Here is a 20316-nt window from a genome sequence, read left to right as displayed (position 1 = left end):
TTCCCCTGCTCCATTTAACAGTTTAATGGCGTTTGTCAGCTTTAAAATTACAGTCTGAGCGGCTTCACCCACAACAGAGCGGAGAACGCTGCAGAGCTGATTGCGTGCACTAGAGGAGCTGATTACCTTCTCAGCGTTTCGGACCATCAGAAATGCAAACAAGCTGGCACTGTAAATATACATACATTTTAAGGCAACCAGATCAGCAGTGCATACATGCTCTCAGGCCCTCACCAATTACCCAAATTGGTACGTTCCACTCGTTGCATCGGTGTATTTGGATATAATATATCAGAGAAAAATCAAGGGCTCACAGCTAAGGTTGTCTGTTGTAGTGTGGTTCTCAACTTGTTGATTTTTTTTTTTAAAGAAATAAGTAGATTATTTTATACATACACTTATGCAGTTTGTAAAATTGTAGGTAAAGTTACGGCTGGCGTGTGTCAGCCCCGAGGCGCTGTCTGGCCCCAAGGCAGTGTCATTGTCTCATCCCGATGCCTGGCTCACTGGTGGTGAGAGGCAGCAAAGGGTTTTTTTATAAAAATAGTGATTGATGAATGATTTACAACCAACTGTTGGGGCTTGGATTCTGGAAAAATGTCAACATTCAGTGCAAATGGGGAAAAAAAAGTGTGTTTTCATCCCAGCACCCCCAGTTCAGTCTAGCCTGTGTGCTGCAGCCTCTGGCTGCCAGCCGCATGGGCTGGAGCAGCAAAAGCGGGGCAAAGCCTGTGTTTTACCCTGCCGATGGGGCTTGGGCATGCTCTGCGACAGGCATGCTACGAGCTGAGTGCGGGGCACGCTTACTTCTAGCTGAAAAAAGAAATGTCTCTATGCGGCATCTCATCTCTTGGGCTTCCAAGCCACCAAATCTCCCGTTCTTCAACTTTTTTTCCCAGTTGCGGGTTGTTCGCGGTGAGGGCTGCCCTCAGGATGGCACAGCAGGGTTTTCCTGGTGGTTTTGGGTCAGCCCTCAGTGTCCTTGATTCTGCAGAAAACACCATGCTTGCTGAAAGCCTCGGCTCTCCTTGGGAAGGCAGAGGCAGGCGGCCGAGGACTGAGGAAGGCTGGCATTAGTTTGGGGGCCTTCTGGTGATGCCCTCAGGCACAAGGAACAATGAAAGGGTTAAGAAAAAAAAAAAGTTGTTGTTTCAGTGAACAGTTTGTTTTTGAGTGTGAGCGATTTTAAAGATTTTCCAAATTATTTAGAGAGAGATGAAGGGAATGAACCAAACGTAACACTAAATAGCCTCAAAAGGGGTCAGCGTTTTGCTTCGAACGAACACACACACACACACACACACACACACACGTTCTGACCTTTGAAAAAATCAGACAGACACAAAAATCAGCTAATCTGAAATGAAGGGATGATTTCGCTATTGCCAAAGGGGCTGAAAAGCGTCGCTTCGCTCAAGCTGTTATCTCTTCTCCCTCTCCTGGGTCTTGCTCTCGTGTTGTACCATCTCCGCACCCTGACATTGGGAGCATTGCACCTGTAATCTGGAGATAACCTTTGCGCCTCTGGCTGTGTCTGTCTGTCCAGCCCAGGGAATCTTCATCCTACGCTGGTGCAATTGCCCCGTTTCTTCCTTTAGCATTTAGGATCGCTGCCCTTCACTGTGCTAGCATGACCCGAGCACGTTCGTGCATGTGTAGACACCCCCAAATTAAACGCTGTGTTTTGAGCCTGTGCTATGTCTTCCTTTTTCTATGTATGTGCTTGCCTGACAGACGCGGACACGCACCTCATCCCACATAACTCTGTTGTAACTCTGTTTGCGGGTTTTGTGGGGGGCTCATGAGGCTCAGCAGGGCTTTGAGCTGCTCCGGTGCTGGCGTATGTTCCCCCCTGGGGGGGCACCATGTCGGCGCCCGCTCCCCCACCTCCGCGCTGGGTGCAGCGCATTTCCCAGCGCAGCAGCATGGCTCTGCGGGCTGCTGAGATGTGAACAGTAACCACCCGAAGCAAGGAGGCGGGAGATGAAAAGAAACTTTGATGAGAGAAATGAAAGGGCAGGGAGAGGAAGGGGGCGTAGCGTGATGTCGCCAGGAGATGCTTGAAGCTCCCGGAGAGAAAGTGGGAGCAATACTATGGGTGAGTGCAAGTTGCTGGGTTGTAAGGAGATGCTGATGGATGGGAGCAGCGAAGGTGCTGGTGGCAGCCCTGTGGCTGCCTGGCCACGTTCACAGCGTAGAGCAGTTTGGGTTGGGAGCATGTCACGCCCTGTCAACCCAGCCCAATCTCCCTTCCTGCTGCTTTTGAAGCACCTTCCTCTGCTTGGGCAGCCTGGGAGCTCCTCCACAGCTGGCAGTCTCTGGGGACTGTCCCCTGGTGAGGGAGAGCTGAAGGTGGGGTGATACACGGAGGTTTTGTGCGCTGCCTGTGGGCAGCACCCCAGCGGGGTTCTCCAGCCCAGCTGCAGAGGAGTCCTGTTAGGAAGAAATGAGTCGCAGCTGGGATGTGGTCACAGGATAAATAAGGACCCAGGTGCACTGCAGAAGGTTCTGTCTGTTGCAAGTAGCTCTAGCGATGTGATGGGGATGGTACGCAGGAGTGAAGCACCCGCAGAAGGTGAGTGTTGGAGGAAGCTGCCCTCGTTTTGGGAAATCTGGGTGTCTGATAACATTGTGTTGTCGTGTAACTCAAGACTTTTGCTGCATGGAAAATGCCTGAAGGGAACAGCAGGAGCCTTTGCCTTAATGGCTCTGATGACATCCCTTGCGGTGATGGGGTCATGAGAAAACCCCTCGTGCCTGCCCTCTCCCCTTGGGTGCCATCCCTGTTAGGTTTTCCTTGCTGTGTCCCAGCACAGATGGTACAGGCAGGGGCAGAGCTGGTGTGCTGCTGCAGAGGTTGAGGTCCTATATTGGGTGCTTCAGAGAGGGATGGTGCTAAAGGTGGGCAGGGCAGGCCTGCTGCTGGCCGGGGCTGACTCCTGGCCCCATGGCAGAGGCTGTGGATGAGTAAAGTGCTTATTTTCCCCTCTGGCAAAGTAGGGGCTGTTTGTTCCTTCCACTGGAGCAGTGGCTTGAGCTGAGCATCTGTGCCTTATCACCCTGAGACCGAGTTATGTGACTGAGCCATCCGGGACGCTGCAGTATGGGACCATTTTGCACATGGAAGGTAAGTGCAGCTGCTTGCTTCCAAAGAGGAACCTGCATGTCAGCAGCGGGCTGGACCCAATGTCCCATAGCCCATGCTGACTGTCAGCGAGCTTTTGGGTTGTTATAGCCCTCCCTTGATGGGGAGAGGAGGGACCAGTTGGCTGTCTTCTGCCAGATGTCCTCCATTTCTCCTCTTCGATCTTCCCCATCCCAGACTTGTTATTGCTCATCTGCTTCCACTCAGTTTTGGGAATGATCTTGTATCAGTGCATGATGGACCAGTCCTCTTGTTTGTGCTTCTGCCGTGAGCCCGGATCTTTAAGAACACACCTAGAAATGTCCTCTAAAAATAATGAGATTAATGATCCTCACCTGAAAGTGAGACTTCTACTTTTCTGGAGAGCTGGATGAAAACCAACAGTGAAAACTCTTTCCCGGTGTGTAGGAAAACTTATTTCCAGGTAGCAGAGAGCGGGTCGCAGCCCAGCCAGGAGCCCTCATGCCCTGCCACAGCCCTGTCTGGGTGGGGAGTCCTCCTTTTTGGTTAATATTTAGCTTCTGGCACACATCTGTGGTTCTGAGGTATGCTGCCTGCTCGCTCTCCTGCTGATGCCCAAGGAAACGTGTCCCTGGGAGGAGATGTCAACCTTGTCCTGGCAGAACTGCTGTCTCTCCCTGCGCAGCTGGGGGAAGCAGGAGGATTTCTCCTGCTTTCCTCCTTTGGCATTTACCTTTCTGCAGCAGGTGAGGGAGATGTTCCCCTTCCCTGCTCTGCACAGTGGGTTTTGCTGGGGGTTTCTAAGAGGTCTGGATGCGGTCTCTGCCCTGCTTCCCCTCCATACCAGGTAACCCTTCAGTTCTCTTGCCTATGCTCTTGTTGGTGTCTTTCATTTACTGGAAATCTTTGTGTTTACCAGGAACACTGAGATTTATGCAGGACAATGTCAGATTCTATGTAATAAATTTACCAAGAGTGGGTTTTTTTACATTACCAGGTACTCCTAACCTCTGTAAATTCAGTAATGATTTAGCTGTAAAGGGTTTGCTGTAGTGTCCTTCAGCTATGCAATGAGAAAATGACATTGGAGGTTGGCAAAGTGAAATGCGGATTCATTCCTATTCCCAGAAACGGGGCTTACTTGTGGACAAATTGGCACAAGACCCATAGCTTTTAAATGGGCAAAGAAGGCTTTAGAAATTAATCATTTCCTATTAATGAGGAAGGTCCTGCACTCCTGCATGCCTGCAGGGAAGGAAAGCAGTGCAGGGGGGACGTGTGCCTGGGCCCTGCAAATATTTGGGGTCACCTATGGTATGGAGGGAGCATCTTGTGCCCAGACCACTGGGTCCTTCCTCACACAGCATTGCTTTCCTGGGTTGGGTTTTTTTGACAGCAGCTCCTAACGCAGAGCCCCAGTGCTGCTGGTTGCTGACCTCCAGAGGTTGGTGGGAGAAAAACTTGTCACCTGCATGGCCAGAGGGGACTTGGGGATCCTGGTCCCCAGCCTGGGGTGCAGCCCAGGCAGCAGGAAAATTGGGGGGTCTGGGCTCAGCCTAATGGTGCTGCTTGTCAATGAATAACTGGGGAGAGGAGGCAGCTGGCTTGGGTGAAGAACTGGAGCAGCAATCCTTGCTTGGGTGCTCCCCAAAGGTTCTCATCCAATTTGTAGCAGCAAGGAACACCTTCTCCAGTCTGAGGGGTCTCTGCACAGGCCCACCCGTGGCTGGGGCTGGCAGCTGCTGCTCAGGCATGGGGATCTCGGGGTGTGCTGAGACTGTAGGAACCAGTACCTTCCCAGTAACCTGTGCTCAAGTGCAGAGCTTTTCTTGAAAACCACTGCATATGCCACTCTCTGTGGGACGGCACTGCTGAGCTGCCTCTTCCCAGGGTTTGTACCCTTGAGTGAGGGATGCGCAACCTGGAAAGGGCTCTGGGATGAACCTGGTGACATATACGGGAGAAATGCCTGCAGAGAGGCAGCATATGTGCTCAGACTTCATGAGGACAATTTCCTCTGTAATTGAAAAACTGCCTTACTGCTCTGTTACCCCTTCCTGGTGAAGACCATCACCTTCCCAGGCTGGGCTGCGGTCATCTTGAGTGCAAAGCTGGCAGAGAGGCAGGGGGCATAGGATGCTACTCAGGTGGAGATTATCCTTTTGCCTGCAACGAAATAATCTAGTCGCAAGTGATGGTCTTACACGAGCTGTTATAGTGTATGCTTGTTAATTTTCAGAATTACTCCTCAATAAGTTTCAAGCTTTGGCTGAAAGATCAGAGCAGGCTTAGCTTTCTTTTATCCAAAACCAGAGTTTTCTATTGGTTTTCTGTAACCAAACCCCAGTATTTGTAAATGGAAACAATTTGGTTTCCTTGTTGGCATTTTTAAAATGGATGTATGGGTAACTAACTGTTAAAAGCTGTCTTTGCAGACTTTGATCAAAAGTCTTTGCAGGTTTTGATAAAAAAGCTGCGATTTTTTTTTTTGTCCAAAAAGCTTTTGTCTGTGTTTCCCCTTTCCCCACCTGTATATCTCTCTCTGCTCTCCTCCCTCCTTCCACTGAGATGAAAAAAATTTCCACAAGCTCAATCAGCATCGAAGAGTCACTTATTTAAAGGGAGGAAGAATATCGTGACGTTTGACTGCCTGTTTTGGATTCTGTGAAGGAATTTCATCCCCTCCTGGTTGCCATGTCTCTGGCATCCCTCCCAGATCCGAACTCTCTGGAGGACGGAGGCAGAATTATCTCTGAGCTTTGCAGCTGCCAGATGTTAACCGATGAAACGGCAGCCTTGCTGCTTCCCTCTTTACTCTGGGTAAACCTCTGCCTGCCTGCTCTGTTTGAAATGCAAAACTTCCTCAAATCCCCTCTTGCAGGGTTCTTGATGTCTCTTGCCAATCAAGCCTGACAGACTCGCTTCACTTCTTTTCCAGCTACTTGCCTTAAGAGTCGCAATCGAATGTGGCTGTGTAAAGTGCCTGGGCATCGTGAGCTGTGGCGTGGAGAGATGGGAAAGCCAGAGTAACGAGGTGAAGTCTTCCTCCCCTCCTGGTTGTTGGCACGAAGCGGAGCTAGGGATGTGCAGGTCACTAGCAGGGTTATGATCGTGTAGACCCCAAGCAGCACGGCAGGAGCCAGGACGTGGCATCTCATGGTCTTGGCAGCTGGCTGAATGGTGTCAACTGACACTGCAGTGCCAGTCATCCCTGTTCCAAGGGGCCCATGAGCGCTGCTGGGGCAGTTTGAATGTGTACCTGGGATATACAAAGGGATAGCTTTGTAAAGACTTTGTTGAGATGTAGGTTTCTCTTGCAAGCAGCCAAATGATCAAGGCAAAACTTGCTGGGTGAGGTTTAGTGTCTATGCAGTCATCTTAGGGGGGTGCAGTAGGTCTTTCTGGCCTTCACACCCATCCGTCTCCGAGATCAATGATAAATACAGCAGGCAGGCTACAGTGCCTGCAGTGACATTCACTTGCTTGTGTACGCATCTAGCACGTGAGTTTGTAGGCTTGAATATTCCTGGTCTTGTTCCCTTTACCTGTGGAAAACCTCGTGTTATTTGGCCCCGGTGAAGCCAACAGTACCAGGCGCAGTGTGCTGTGCTCTGTGCAAGGGTGCAGGACACATGCTCTTGCCCTTGAGTGCAATCATCCGTGTAATTACCCTGTGAGTGATGGGAAAGGGAAAAAAAAATTCATATTACCCCTATGATAGTGTTCATGGGACCATTGATCAAGGTGACAATTGGAAATACATCATGATGTAGTACGAAAAATGGGAACTTTCCTGTGCATGAGATGGGAAGCTGATTCAAACCAGCCACTGCAGCCAGAATTTTGGACTCTGTGGGGTGATTTCAGTAGGAAAAAAACCATCTGAAAGGGACCCTGAAGCAGCAGCTATAGAGCAGGCTGGACTTCTTCTCCTCCCTGCTGCTTTAGATAGACTTGCACCTTAAAAACTTCACATCTCTTGTTTGCTTCCAGAAGTAGGAACACAGCTCAGACTGCAGCAAGCCAAATGCTGTGATAAAGTGAAACTCCTATGGCAGGTTCCCCTCCCTGATTTTTTTAAAGCTTCGAAAGATAAATTGCATTTCGCTTCAAGATAATGAAATTTCCTTGGAGGAGAGACATTTTTCTGTAGCTTCTGCATTCGGAACATGAGAAGAGGTTTTTATTTTAAATCTCCATTGAAAGTGTTTGTCTGTCTATATTTTGCTTTCTTCACCGTGAATGCTTTGACTTCACAGAGCCAGCAGAGACCCTGAGACGGAGTGCTTCTGTCACTTATCATAGCTTGCCTTGGCATAAAATTTAATTGTCAGATTTTTTTTTTGTCCTAAAGAAATGAAAGTTGAAGCCAGATTAGAAACAGATAAAAAGAAGTCATCCATCCTCAGACAAAAGAATTTTTGTTTTTCTCTTTTGCATTTGTCTTTGTTAATCCTCTGCCTTCAAAGGGAACAAAGAGATCCTTCCACCTGGAAAGACTGGGAAAAAAAAGGAAAAACGCGGAGCAAGTAGCATGCCTGATCTGTGCTTGTGTTGTCCTGTGGCCGGCATGTCTACTGGGACATCTGAAAAACCCAATTAAAGAGAAAACCTGGGAAGCAGAAATTGCAGCATCTATGAAATCAAAGTGAGTATTTTTTGCTCCTAAGAGGAGAACTCACTGATCTTTACCTTGTCCTGCAGAAAAAGGTCGTCCTGCCGTCCATCGCTAGAGGAGCAGGCACCTTCCCTGCCTCCGTAGCTGGTGGCAGTGCGGAGTGGAGAAAGCTGCGGGTCCATTGCGTTAGATGATGCCTGGTGTCACACCAGAGCCTGTCTTAATACCGCTCTCATCTTTTGTTCAATCATGTGTAGTGATTAATATGTTCTCAGGCGCTGAGAGGCTCGAGGCACTTGGCACTTGACTGTCTCCTATTTCTGTACTTAATAAACAGAATATTCCACGAGAAGAACTTGCAATTTATCTCTTGCTACTGTGCGGGGAGTTACTCTGAGTCCTGGCTCTGACTGCATCTCTCTTTTGCCCAGGGAATTAATAGACTCTTCCATACCCTAGCTCCCTCTGTTCTCACTCCGGTTGCCAAATTAACCTTCATCTCACCTACTTTTTCTTCACGTCTCGCTTCAATTTAGTCCTCAAATTGTTCACATGACAAAGGAGTTGTCCTTCCTACAGCTGATAAGATACCTGAATTTTCTGCGAAAGCCTGAAGAGGAGAATAACTTCCCTCCCTCCCTTTAGTTTCCCTAGGGTATTTTAAGTCCAGAAGTCTCCCTGAGGTTATTTCTCCTGGGATTACAGTAAGCAGTTTGGACTGCACTGTGCCAAGTGACTGAGTTGTGCCCTGAATACACTGAGTGTTTACTGGTGCTAATGAATGTTATTACATCATATTACATTTATTTGGACTTGCAGAAGGTGCACTGAACAGGCAGTGCTGCAGGGGCTGGATGCTGCTCACCAGCATCACCCGTGCTTACCTGTCTCACCAGCTTGCATGTTGCAGCATACTAGACAAGCTGAAATGCTGGAAAACTGAAGGAATCTGCTTTTCGTATCAGGGAGAGGATTTATCAGCTCCTCAGGCTTTGACTTCTGGGAGGATGCTGTAGGTGCGTGCTTTTTCTCTGCAGTTAATGCCCGGGCAAGCTGCTGGGAGCAGCCTGCACCACCACCTTGGCAGGATTAGGGATGCGAGAGCGCTGCTGAGGATGGCTTCTGTGCTGTGCGGAAATCTTTCTGCTCTCCCCGCAGGCCTGGCCTCGGCTTAGAAAATAAACCGGGAGCGTCACGGCTGCTTTAGCGCCTGTGCTTATTCTGGCTAGGGGAGGCTCCTGTGTCCTCTGCCAGCTCCTCTGCGGGGCTGGTGCAGGGGAAGGCTTGTTTGACATTTATGCCGCTCCTACGCTAGCGAGCGGCTTGCCAGGGACCTCCTGCTACCAAGGGCACCTTCCCAGCGAGCCCCCTGGTCTGAGCTGGGTGGTAGCTCTGGTGCGGGACCAGAGCCTCAGTCACCCTCCGATGGTGATGCACCTAATGTTGCAGGAGATATCAGGCTCCCAGCGCTTGGGCTTGCTGCTTTGCAGCTCAAAGGATTTGGGGTGAATCCCTCCAGAGCCCCCCTTGAAGCATGGTACCCGCCACCGCACGCACAGGGGTGCCTAGTTGGGATTCATCTTCGTGCTTCAGCTGATCCCTTCACAGCTGGTGCAGTGTGGCAGGGGAGGATGGGGACAGTCGCAGGCTGTGACACCTTCGGTCCCGAAAGCGGTTTCAAGTGACTTTTTTTTGAGGAGGAGATCTGTGCTGCGGTGTATGATAACTCTTGATGTTTCTTTTTGCTGGGATCCCAGATCTTCATCTTCCAGAAAGGGTTTGGCATCGCCTGAAGCATCATCAGAGAACAAAGGCAAAGCTGTTAATTAAGACAGAGCTAATTCTGGCAGCTGACTGCCGCCATCTCGATGTGCTGCCGGCTGCGCACCGCGGGAACAGAGGGACTGGCCGTGCTCACCAGGCACGGGGCTGCCAACAGCCTTCCCGGAGGCTGTTCGTGCTCTTAGCAGAGCTTTGCCCCGTGTCCTTCCTGCATGGGTGTCTGGCGGGCAGGACCGGAGGTTATTCGTGGCCCAGAGGGGTGGTTTTGCCTTCTGCTGGGTGCTTGCTGAGAGCTGCAGCGTGGTGCCGCTGCTGCCTGGAGTTTGGGGCCTTTTGCTCTGCTGGGGATGGTGGCAGCTCTAGGACATGGGGGCCCAGGGAGAGGCAAGTGAGATGGGACCTTGCTGGTGGCTTTCTGGTCCTGAGGTGGGGACCAGGTGATGGATAGGGTGCTGTGGGAGAAGATTCCCACAAACAGCTGGCTTGGAGGGGGAAACAGAGCAAAACGCACCAAAAAAAGGGCTGGATTCAATGTCCTTGGAGCTTCTTCCAATGGGATGGTGGTGGGCACAGCTCTGGGGTGGCCGGTGGCCACGATCCCATTGGGTGAGCGAGAAAGAGTGGCCCTGTGACACGCACCCACCCTCCAGACGGCGATGTGGCGAAGAGGCTTTTTCTGAGCCGCTTCCTCCAGGAGAAGCGAAGCGTTGGTGTTCAGAGACTCGAAGCAAGGCTGACAGAATAGAAAGCTTTTTGAACAAACACAGCTGGCTTTTACCCAGCGCAGCCAACTCTTTGGCCAGCTGAAAAGAAATCAGAAGAATATTGATGTATTATTTTTTTTTTCCCCATACAAAAATTGTCAGGCTTTTTTTGGTCAAACGTTAGTTTCTGAATGCAGGTTTTTCAGTTGGTAACAACTACTTGGGTAAAAAAAAACAAAAACAAAAACCAAAACCCAACCACCCGAGGCAGTTCTCTGGATAACTCACAGGCTCAGCTCTTCGCTCTTGTATTTTCAAACGATTAACATTTTTTTGCTTTGCACATCATGAATATTCTATACTTGAGCTGTTACCGAGTTGTGCTAGATCAGATAAATAACATGGTGTTGCTTTTGTGGCAGACTGGATAAAGATGCAAATAATACTGACATTTACTTCACAGTTTTCTTTCTGTGATCCTCTGAGTGAGTAAACTGGATTGCTGAGATATTCATGGGAAGGAAATGAAGAAGGGTTGTCAAGATGAAAGCAAATTTCCTTAAAACTTAGCCAGAATGTTCTTGGCAATTTTTTCTGTTATTTGCTCAGCTGAATAGGAGCTGCTTGAAATATATTTTGCACAACCACAAAAGAAAACTCCTGTTCCCGTGGCACCGCTGAATATTTTTTGTGCTCTCTTTCACTGAAAAGCTGATGATTTTCCAGTGCTCGGTACCTCTGCGGGGTTGCTGGTCCCACCGCGGTAGCAGACGTCAGCCCTGAATGCAGGCAGGTGACCGTGATCCCAACGAGCCCTTGCTGCCTTCCCTGCCCTCACTTTTTTCCTCTTTCTGGCGTGTGCCGGGATGCAGGAACCCGGGAAGAGGGAGGGATGGGGTCACCTTTGCACCGGGAGAGGAGCTGAGGGGGATGCTGAGCCCTGGGAAGGGCAACCAGAGCTGGCCTGTGGGATGAGGGGGACGGGGTGAGCCTCTGTCTGGAGGGCTCCCTTCAGCGCCTGCGGGTGCGAATGGCTCCCGGCTGCACAGGGGTGACATCCCACACCGTCGAAGGCCCGTGGGCACCAGGCCATGGCCTCGGGGGCGGGAGCCTTGGGCTGGCGGTGGCAGGGGTGCTGGCAGAGGGACGCCGAGGCCTGGTGACCCGGGTGTCCCCTGAGCAAGGGAGGGCAGCCTGCTGCTCCCCTGCCCCCGGGTGCCCGTCTGGCCTCAGGCCCCCGAGGGATGCACTGCAAGCGGTGAGGGGGCCGGGAGAAGGCGGGAGGCCGAGGAGACCCCCGCGTTGCCCTGTGTGGCCGCTGTGTCCTGAGCCTGAGGCAGGAGCAGCCATGTTTTGGGGGGCCAGGGGGCCCGCCTCGGTGCGGGGCTGCCTCTTTGCTCCGGCTTACTTCTGGGGGCGACACAGGGGAACTGGACTGCGGCGGCCGGAACCAACCGGCCCCTCCCCGGCTCCCCGCGGTGCGGGCTCCGGGTCCGCCCCGTCGGGGGTTCCGCTGAGGGGGGGGGGGGGGCGGCGGCGTCGGGCCGCCAGGGGGCGCCGTCCCCCTTCGGACGGCAGCGCGCAGCGGCCGGGGGCGGGGCGGAGGCGGGGCGCGTCGCGGGGATTGGCGGGGCGGTGGCGGGGGCGGGGCCGGGCGGCGGCGGGGGCCGGCGGCGGCGTGGCCGCGCGCCCCACTCGCGGCGGCGATGTGACCCGGGCGGCGCGGGGAGGCGGCGCGGTCCCGTCCCGCGGCCCCGGCCCGGCCCGCCCTGCCCCGTCCCGGCCCGCGGACGCACCCCCATGCCCGCTCACGGCCGCCCGCCGGTAGCGGCTGACGCCTGCGGAGCAGCGACGCGCGGGGCCCGGGGAGGCGATGGCTGCGGATCTGGTGGTGCTGCTCTGCCTGGCCGCCGCCGCGGCCGCCGTGGAAGGTGAGGCGGGCCCGGGACGGGGCAGGGGGGTGGGATGCTGAGCCGCCAGTCCCTGCGCCCGCCCGCGGCACGCGTGGGCTGGGAGCGCCACCCGCGGCGTCGGCAACCGGGGACCGGCCGGGGAACCGGCTCCCCCGCCCCGCAGCTTACCGGGCGCTGCCAGCCGGCACGGGACCGGCTCCCGGCACGGCGCCCGGCCGCTTCAGGGGGCGCGGGGCTCCCCCCTTGGCACCGGCCGGTCGTGCCAGCCGTCCTCCCGCAGCCCGCGGGAACCGGCCCGCCGGCGGTGCTGGCAGCCCCGGGGCTCGCCCGCGGGGCCGTGGGTGGCCTCGGGAAGGGGCCGAGGGGTTTCCAGTTCTCGGGGACGGCTCTGGGAAACCCCTCCGGATCTGCGTGGGACGGGCGGCCTCTCTGGATCCCCTCCCCGGCAGAGCCCTGCCCGGGGTGGCGGTGGGGGACACCTCCGGGGGCCCTGGCTGTGGGGCGGGCTGGCTCTGGCCATCCTCCTCCTCCCCTGCCTCCCAACGCCATCCTCCTCCTCCCCTGCCTCCCAACGCCCGTGGGAGCTCGGGGGAGCTGTGCGGAAGAGGAGGACGGATGCAGCAGGAGGTGTGGGCAGGGGGTTTCCTTCCCTGGGGTCGGACTGGGCCGGGAGACGCTTGGCCCGTTGCTGGAGCCATGGGGCAGACGCGTGGCCGTCCCCTCAGCGAGGTTCCCGCCGCTGGGCTCGAGTCTTCCCCCCATCGCCCGCCCGGTCGCGGGACCCGCTGTGCACCGGGACGGTGCCCGCAGCCGAGACCCAGCCTCCGGGCGGTGGGCCTGGCAGGACCACCAGCGCACCCCAGGCTCGCCTCGCTGCTCCGTGGCCGGCGTGGTTTTTGGAAGCGTTGCTTATATCATTAATTATTTTCCCCCCTTTAAATTTACCCCCACCTCCTTTTTTTCCTGGTACAACGCGGGCGAAAGGGCTTGTGGCAGGGGTTGCCCAGCGCTCGAGCGGGGGACGCGGTGCGGCCCCTCGCCTGTTGGCAGCAAGAAACGTGTGGTTGCGGAGAGATGATGCGTGGGGTCTCGTGGGCGAACCGAGCTGCCAGCCGGTGTGGGGCTTGGCCCCTCCTTGGGGGGACTTAGCTGATGTGAGTATGGTTGCGGCTGAACTGGAGGCTGCTGGAAGCAGCCAGAGACTGGTGGCTCAGCTCCGGGTAGCACGGAGCCGGTTCGGGAGCCGAAACGCTGCTGCGATAGTCTCCGATGGACTGGGAGCGGTGTTGACCATGGTTGCCCTCCGCTTGCGAGCATGTCTGCCGGATCGTGGAGGTCAGGCCCACTCGCTGCAGCATCTGCTTTCCATCAGATTTGGCTGACCCCAGGTGTTTGTTTGCTTTTCTTATTTCTCGGGTTTCCTCCCTTATTGCATCTCCGTAGAAATACCTTGAGCTGGAAATGCTGGTGCCTTGCCTAAGCGTGATGCAAACAGGCGGGTGTTTGCTCGGTCGCGAAGCCGCACGTGAAGGTGCAAGACCTGTTAGCAGTGCTTTGCTAGCTGGCGTTTGCAGCGTCAGCTGCTTGAGGTAGTGCCGAAATCGTGGCTGGCTGGGAGACCTCGGCTTGGTCCCTGTCGGAGAGTGCTCCTGGGTGTCATGTCCCTGTGTCACGCAGGGTCTTCCCCAGCTTGCCCGGAGCCACCCCGGGAGCACGTGCTGGGCTGGCAGAGCCAGCATCCTTGCCTGGGACCGAACCTGTTGAAGATTGGTGCTATTCCTACTCTGCTGAGGAAATGACTTGGATAGTAAAGTGGGAGAGACTGGAGATTTAAGGGAAAATTTTGGACGGGGGATTTCTGAGGCAGAGCAATTGAATCTGATTTGGAGTTAAGGTGACGGTATCCTGGTGTGGTCGTACAAAGAAAACACCTTTTTATGGAGCTTATTTAAATCTGACGGATCCTCCTGGTGCAGAGGTTGAATTTGCTAGATTAAAACGTGGGTTTCTCTAAGCGAGCTGAAGCATCTCCTAGAGCCTGACCTACCCCGGGGTCTGGCTTTCCCCCTGGAGCAGCCGTGAGACCGGTTTTGCCGGCAGCCCTCTCCGGCAGCAAGGCAAAGCTGCGGCTGGAGCCCGGCTCTGCCACAGGCTGCAGAAGCAGCTGAGAGAGGGATGGCTCCCTGCATCCCAAATCAGCCATTGAGACAAAAAGTCTTTTTTCCGGGATGGCGGCGGGGAGATGTTTGGGGATCTGGACCCTGTTGGAGGGGGAGGAGGATGCAGCTGGGGTCAGGGCTGGGGTTGCCTGAAAACGTCTCTCTTTATCCTCCGTCAAACCTTGCTAACTCATTGCCTGTGGCACGCGAACCCAGAGATTAGTAGAGTCGCTTATCTGAGTTTTCTTACGGTTACTTGATTTTTACCAAATTCTGTGGCTTAGCTGACCATTTTCTGCCGGACACCTGGATGTTTATAGTCGTTTTCTATTTTTTGTGGCTTGTGAAGAGGAAGAGGGACGCAAGAAGATGACAGAAACAAATACTCCGTCTCTCCCACACCCTGCAATCACTCAGGAGCCGCTCGCGTGCTCTCTCTCGTGTTAGCTGAACCAAATATAATCACATTTAGCATATAGAGAGGGTGGTAATGGGCCGACGTTACATGTTTTAACTCAGCAGCTGTCGGAGTTTGAGGTGTCAGTAGGTCAGATGGGGCTGATGCCCATTTTGGTGCGGCTCCTCCACGTACGCTATTTAATCTGCCTACCTGCTCACCTATCCGTCATCGCCCTGCCTGGCGCCTGCTCTTTTAAAAACCAGGTTTTTCTCTCCCTCTCCTGTATCGCTGCTTGCAGCATCACGATAAGCAAAGCACGGGGAGGGAGGTGGAAAGCCCTGCTCGGGGCTGGTGGATCCGGCTTAGTTTTGCTTCCCGTGCTTATCCGCTCGCTTGCCTTTGGAAACGCAGCCCCGGAGAGGACCGGGGATGCGGGTTTGGTTCGAGAGCGACATCCCTGGCTCCTGCTCCTTGCGCGCCGCCCGCCCCGGGCATCCTCTCTCCTCCTGTTTTGGCTCGGGATGCACACATCTGTTGCAGGCATCCTTTGGGCTTCCTCCGCTTCCGCCAGGCGCCGGAGCGGTGCCTGCGCCGAGCGGGCTGAGGGCTGGCAGCCGCCGCGCCGCCCTTCCCGTCACCGCCACCATCACCACGTGGGCTTCCACCTTTGGCCCAGCTGCTTCACCTGGAGCGGAGCGGTTTTCAAGGAGAAGCTAAATCAGTCTTCAAGAGAGAACTTGCCAGTGCTTATATCCAGCCAACCCTTTACTTTTTTTGCACAAACTGGCTGGGGGGAAAAAAAACCCACCACCAAACCCTAAGGGGAAAAACCTTATTCTTGGCATGATGAGTGAGCCCAGATCTTGTCAGCCTGAAGGGAAAGCATTTTGTCAAGTCATGGAAAAGGGGCCTGAGACTGCAGATGCCTGTGTTGCTTTTTTATGACTAATTGCTGGTATCGCTGACTCATTATGCCTTGCCTCAGTCTTCCTCCTCCCCTCCCGTTTCCCTCCTGCTCAGGCTCGGGGATGGAGGTGAAGGAAAGGCATCGTCTCCGTAGGTCCTGCTGGCCCGACGCTGCAGGTGACCTCGGTGGCTCACGCCATACAGTGTGACAAAACGCTGGAAAACCTGAAAAGGGGGATTTTTGTCCCTGGAATGTGCAAATGCGGCTCAGGACCTGGTGGAGACGGCCGTGGTATGGCTGTCCCTGAATCGGTGGTGGTCCCACTTGAACCCATCTTGCGGGCGGCTTTACCTGCATCTGTATTTCATGTTGGTCTCCTTCCTTAAGGTGAAGGTCTTGATGTATTTTTCGCCTTAATTAAAGCTATGAATTTCACTTTCCCTGAACGTAGCGCAGCCGAAAGTTGAATAACTTACAGTGCTCTGGCGGCTCGGCTCTGGATGCCTATTAGAGATGAAAACGAGCGGCAGCAATGATGGAGAGATCAGAAAAGCAGTGCTGAAAATGGAAAGCCTGACTGTTGGGCTGTCGTTATTACTGTTTATTTGACGCTGAAGATGGTCTTGGAGCGGTTGATGCAAATAAGGGCCCTGAAGGAGCTCTGTGAAAGGCAGGTGTGGAGAAGGTGAGGTCTGTGATAAATACATTTGTTTTTCTGCTCGCCATCTCTCTATGGAAATTGGGTTGCCTCCCCGTGCTCCCATTTGTTTAGTGGCCCTGTCTGCTGTGGCATGAGCTACCGGGGGGTTTGCAAGGTAGCCTCTTGCCCATCCCAGGTGCAGCTCCTGATACAACAGGACAGGGTAAAAATCATCCACTGACCTTAAAAATCGGAAGAAAATATTGATGTTTGATGATGAAGTAGCCCAAATGTATTCGTCTGGCTCTGGATCCAGGCCACGGTGCTGAATAATAGATGTTTCTAGCAGAGATGGGTTCTGCAAGCTAAAGAAATACTCAGATTCGGTGAAAAAGGGAAAATAGCACCTTGGGCAACGAGTAACTCGATGCTAATCGGGTCAGCAAAGTCTCGGAGATGCTGGTCCCTGGTGCAGCGGGAGTGCTGTGGGATGAGGCTGACGGAAGAGATGCTTGGAGCAAGGCTGGGGCTTGCGGGGTGCCGCTCTTGTAATGCCTGCGGTGTGTGCTGCACCGCTCCGTCTGAGATCCAGCCAGCTTGAGGAGGCTTTTTTTTACCTCTCCCAGCTGCGGGTATGAGCTCATTGTACCCTGGCATGGAAATGGCTTCATGCAGGAGCCCCAAACTTGTATGATATTGCCCGACGGGTGCTGCAGCGCTCCATTCCCCCTAAACAGACACGGTCGGTATAAGCAGTCCTTTAACAGCACAGTGAGGCTGAGTAAATAGTTGGGGATGGGGGAGGGAACGTTTTCCCCAAATATTCATTAGAATTTGAAAACGCATTTCAATTTGACCTTGTTCTCTTTCTGCAAACATTTGATCTACCAAGTGTTGCACGCATGAATACTTGTGCAAGGCAAATGTTAAGCTTGGATATTTGCTGGGTAGTGATTTGGAAAGGCATAACCTCCGTTGTAATGTTAGGAAGCAGGAGCGCGCGTCGCTTACGGAGGTCGCCGGAGTCAGTGTGATGGAAGTGGTGCAGATAACCCACACGGTGGGAATTTGAGTCCACCGGTGACCGGGAGCACCTTGGAAAGTGGTGGTGGGGATGGCAAATGAACATGAATCCAGAAGACATTCAGATGCATCGTGATCCACCTGTGAATGGGGGGTGCTTCCGCCGGCTGAGCCCCCGGCATCCCTCCCCGCTTCCTCTCTCGGCGGAGGTTGATGTGGGAGCAGAAACATGCAGAAAGGGATGGAGCGATGTCAGAGCAGCGTCAGGAGAGAGCTGGGACCTTGGGTGGCCCCGGGACACCGAGCTGGTTATCGCACAGTCCAGCTTGTAGGGTCTAAAAATACAATCTTTCCAAAAGCGAGCGGCTTGAGAGGCCGCTTGGGAGTGTGCAGGGGAGGGAGCGGGCACGGGGCTGATGCAGACACCAGCCAGTAGCAGGTAGAGGCAACACAGCCCTTTCCTTGGGGACAACGAAAGCAAACTCTAGCCCAAATCAGCTCTACGGCTTTCCAGATAAGTGGCAGATGTGGATGGGTTCCCTCCTGCACTGTAAATGTGGTCGCTCCCAACCACAGCTGATTGTTTTTGGGTTTGGTTTTTTTTTGTCACCATCCATTTTCCACAAAATCACATCATGAGAAATGGTGAGAAAAATGGGACATGTGTTTGTAGGAGCTAAAGGGTCTGTGCTTTGTTTATTTATTTCTTGTAACTTTTGAATTATTAAAGCGCGTTCAGCAGAGATTAACTTTCCCTTCTCAATATTTATTATTGTTTCATTTCCCTGGAAGTTGGAGCTACGAGAGCTTTGATAAATGGACTGAAAGGTTCTGTAGTTTCTCTATAGCTAATCTAAATATCCCTGTATCCTTTGCTGAAAAGCTAATTTGTAATTTCCTATGGTAATGCCGCTTAGTGAATTATAATGATACACCGGGGTCTGCTTTTCCTCCCGATTCTCTGCCGGGGGAATAACGCTACCATCGGAAAACGGTGTGAAACCTGGAAACTGGCCATTAGTCCCCTAAATTTTTGGTCTAATAACAAAAATCCAGAAAGCGTGTGGACCGTATGGTCCGTTTTCTCGTATCTGGGCTGGAAAGCATCCGTCTCCCCCGAGTTCGGTTTCTGCAGGAGGGATGGGAGTGGTGGAGCCGTGCCGGAGCCGGCACCGTGTGCCGATGCCGCGACCCATCCGCCCGTGTGGGTTTGCATCCGCGACCGGAGCCCGATGATGTACAAAATCCCTGCTGCTGGAAACCTCTGCCACCACCCCAATTATAAACAAGTGTTATCAGTCTTTTGAATAATTGAAGAGGCTTTCTGTTGAATATTTAATTACAATAATATTTGGTTAGCGGGGGTTGTTGGTCTCCTTTTGTGCAATTGAGAATTGCTGCAAGAAAACAACCTGTTAAAAGAAAATGTTGTTGTCTATGATCATTGATTTTTCTTTTTCTGTTTTTTTAAGCTCATCAGTTACTCAGTTGAAATTGGTTAATTAGCTCAGCTCCATTAAGACTCTTTGGCATTTAAACTTGATGTTTCTAAATAATTATAGTTTTGCCTGCTAAGCCCACAACCCAGGGTGACCTAATTACTATTAAAGCATACGTGCTTTGGTCTGGCTTTAATAAGTTCCTGCTGGGAGCCCTGCAGTGAAAAATCAGAGACAACAGTTCAAAGGGGAAGGAGCTCCGCGCCGAGCCCCGGCCGAGGAAGACTACTTTCCTTCGGCCTCGCTTCTTCCAACCTAAACCTGGCGGGAGGGATGCTCCCGGGTTTGGGCGCGATGCTGCCGGGGGCGGGGGGGGGGAAGGATGGAGCCCCAGAGCAGCCGGTCCCTGCAGCCCCCAGAGCATCCTCGCGGCCGGCATCGTCCTGCCGTCCACTTTCGGGGCAGGTAGAAGGTGATGGCAAGCGGTCGCCTGGAAGGGGAGAAGCTTAGGGGTGGTTTTAGGTAATGACTGTAATTTGCTTGTTTTCTCTTCTAAGTTGTACCCCTTAATAAGCAGGTGGAGTCCTCTCAAGGACTTTGCAGATGGGGGGGGAAGAAAAAAATACAGTATTAAATTTATCTTGGTTTTTTTTTTTTTACAGTATTATTTTGGGAGGTTTTTTTTTTAATTTGGAAATAGCCATGCCAAGTAATTAGGAATTAGTAAAATCTCAGGTATGTGCTTGTTAGTGTAGTGAGAAAAACATTTAATATCTAGGGAGGCATCCAGTTGGTGTTACTGGTGTTGGACGCTGATTAAGCTTTGTTCTGCAGCAAATAAAAGTGGTGGCTGGGAATAGGTAAGAGGCTGTGGCAATCCTCGCTTTTCAGCTGTTTCCTCCCATCCCAGATGGGGGCTTCGTCACGACTTTAAAGGATTGTTTCAGGATCCTGTCTCCCGAAAAGTCCTTCTCGCATCCTGCCCGCCTCTCCGATGGGCCGGTACTGCATCCCAGCGGCAACCGGGCACCAAGTTTTGGATTATTCAAACCCAACCAGCATCTTCCTTGGATTGCTTTGAACACGGCTGGGTTTTGGTGTCTTTGTCTGGCTATATATGTATTTTTTTTTTTTAATTTTTTGGTTTTTTGAGGGGAAGGGCAGCTCAGCCCGCTGCCCCGGTGTTTGGCAGCACTGGGTGCTCTCCGCCCCGGCTCTGCCATCTCCCGGGGAGCCTCTCCAGTCCTGCAAAGCCCATAACCTGTTGCGTGTCCACGTCTTTGCCTCCCTTTTCCTATTTTCTTTCCGTTTGCATGGCAGAGCATGGGGACATCTTTTTTTGCCCGGCCCAGCGTGCCAGTCCCGGGGCAGGGCAGGTCACCTTCTGGGCTTGACTCGGGCTCGGGGGGTGCTTCTCCTTGAGCCCCAGAACCTGGGAAAACAGAGCTGCGTTGTCTGATTTTGAGCACAAGATCAATCCCCCCGTGCCCGCTCCCTGCCGTGGGGTGCTGCAGGCAAACCGGCAAGCAACACCCAAAATGCACCCGGATGGCAAAGCAGGAGGGACCCAGGGCCGGTGTTGCTCCCCTTTCTCCTAGTGCTAAAACATACGCTTCAGATGGAGG

General features: G+C 53.2%; 1 protein-coding gene across 1 annotated transcript in view; it reads left to right on the top strand.

The window, feature by feature from the left end:
• The first annotated feature begins 12119 nt into the window (after positions 1–12119).
• The window catches only part of EPHB1 (EPH receptor B1), a 73407-nt gene continuing 65210 nt past the window's right edge, over positions 12120–20316 (top strand). The window contains exon 1 of the mRNA XM_059822706.1: positions 12120–12141. The gene's annotated coding sequence lies outside the window, so the exon portion shown is untranslated. The remainder of the gene's footprint in view (positions 12142–20316) is intronic.

The sequence above is a fragment of the Gavia stellata genome, chromosome 11, assembly GCF_030936135.1.
Source record: "Gavia stellata isolate bGavSte3 chromosome 11, bGavSte3.hap2, whole genome shotgun sequence".
NCBI classification, from domain to species: domain Eukaryota; kingdom Metazoa; phylum Chordata; class Aves; order Gaviiformes; family Gaviidae; genus Gavia; species Gavia stellata.
This window is presented reverse-complemented; position numbering and strand designations above follow the sequence as displayed.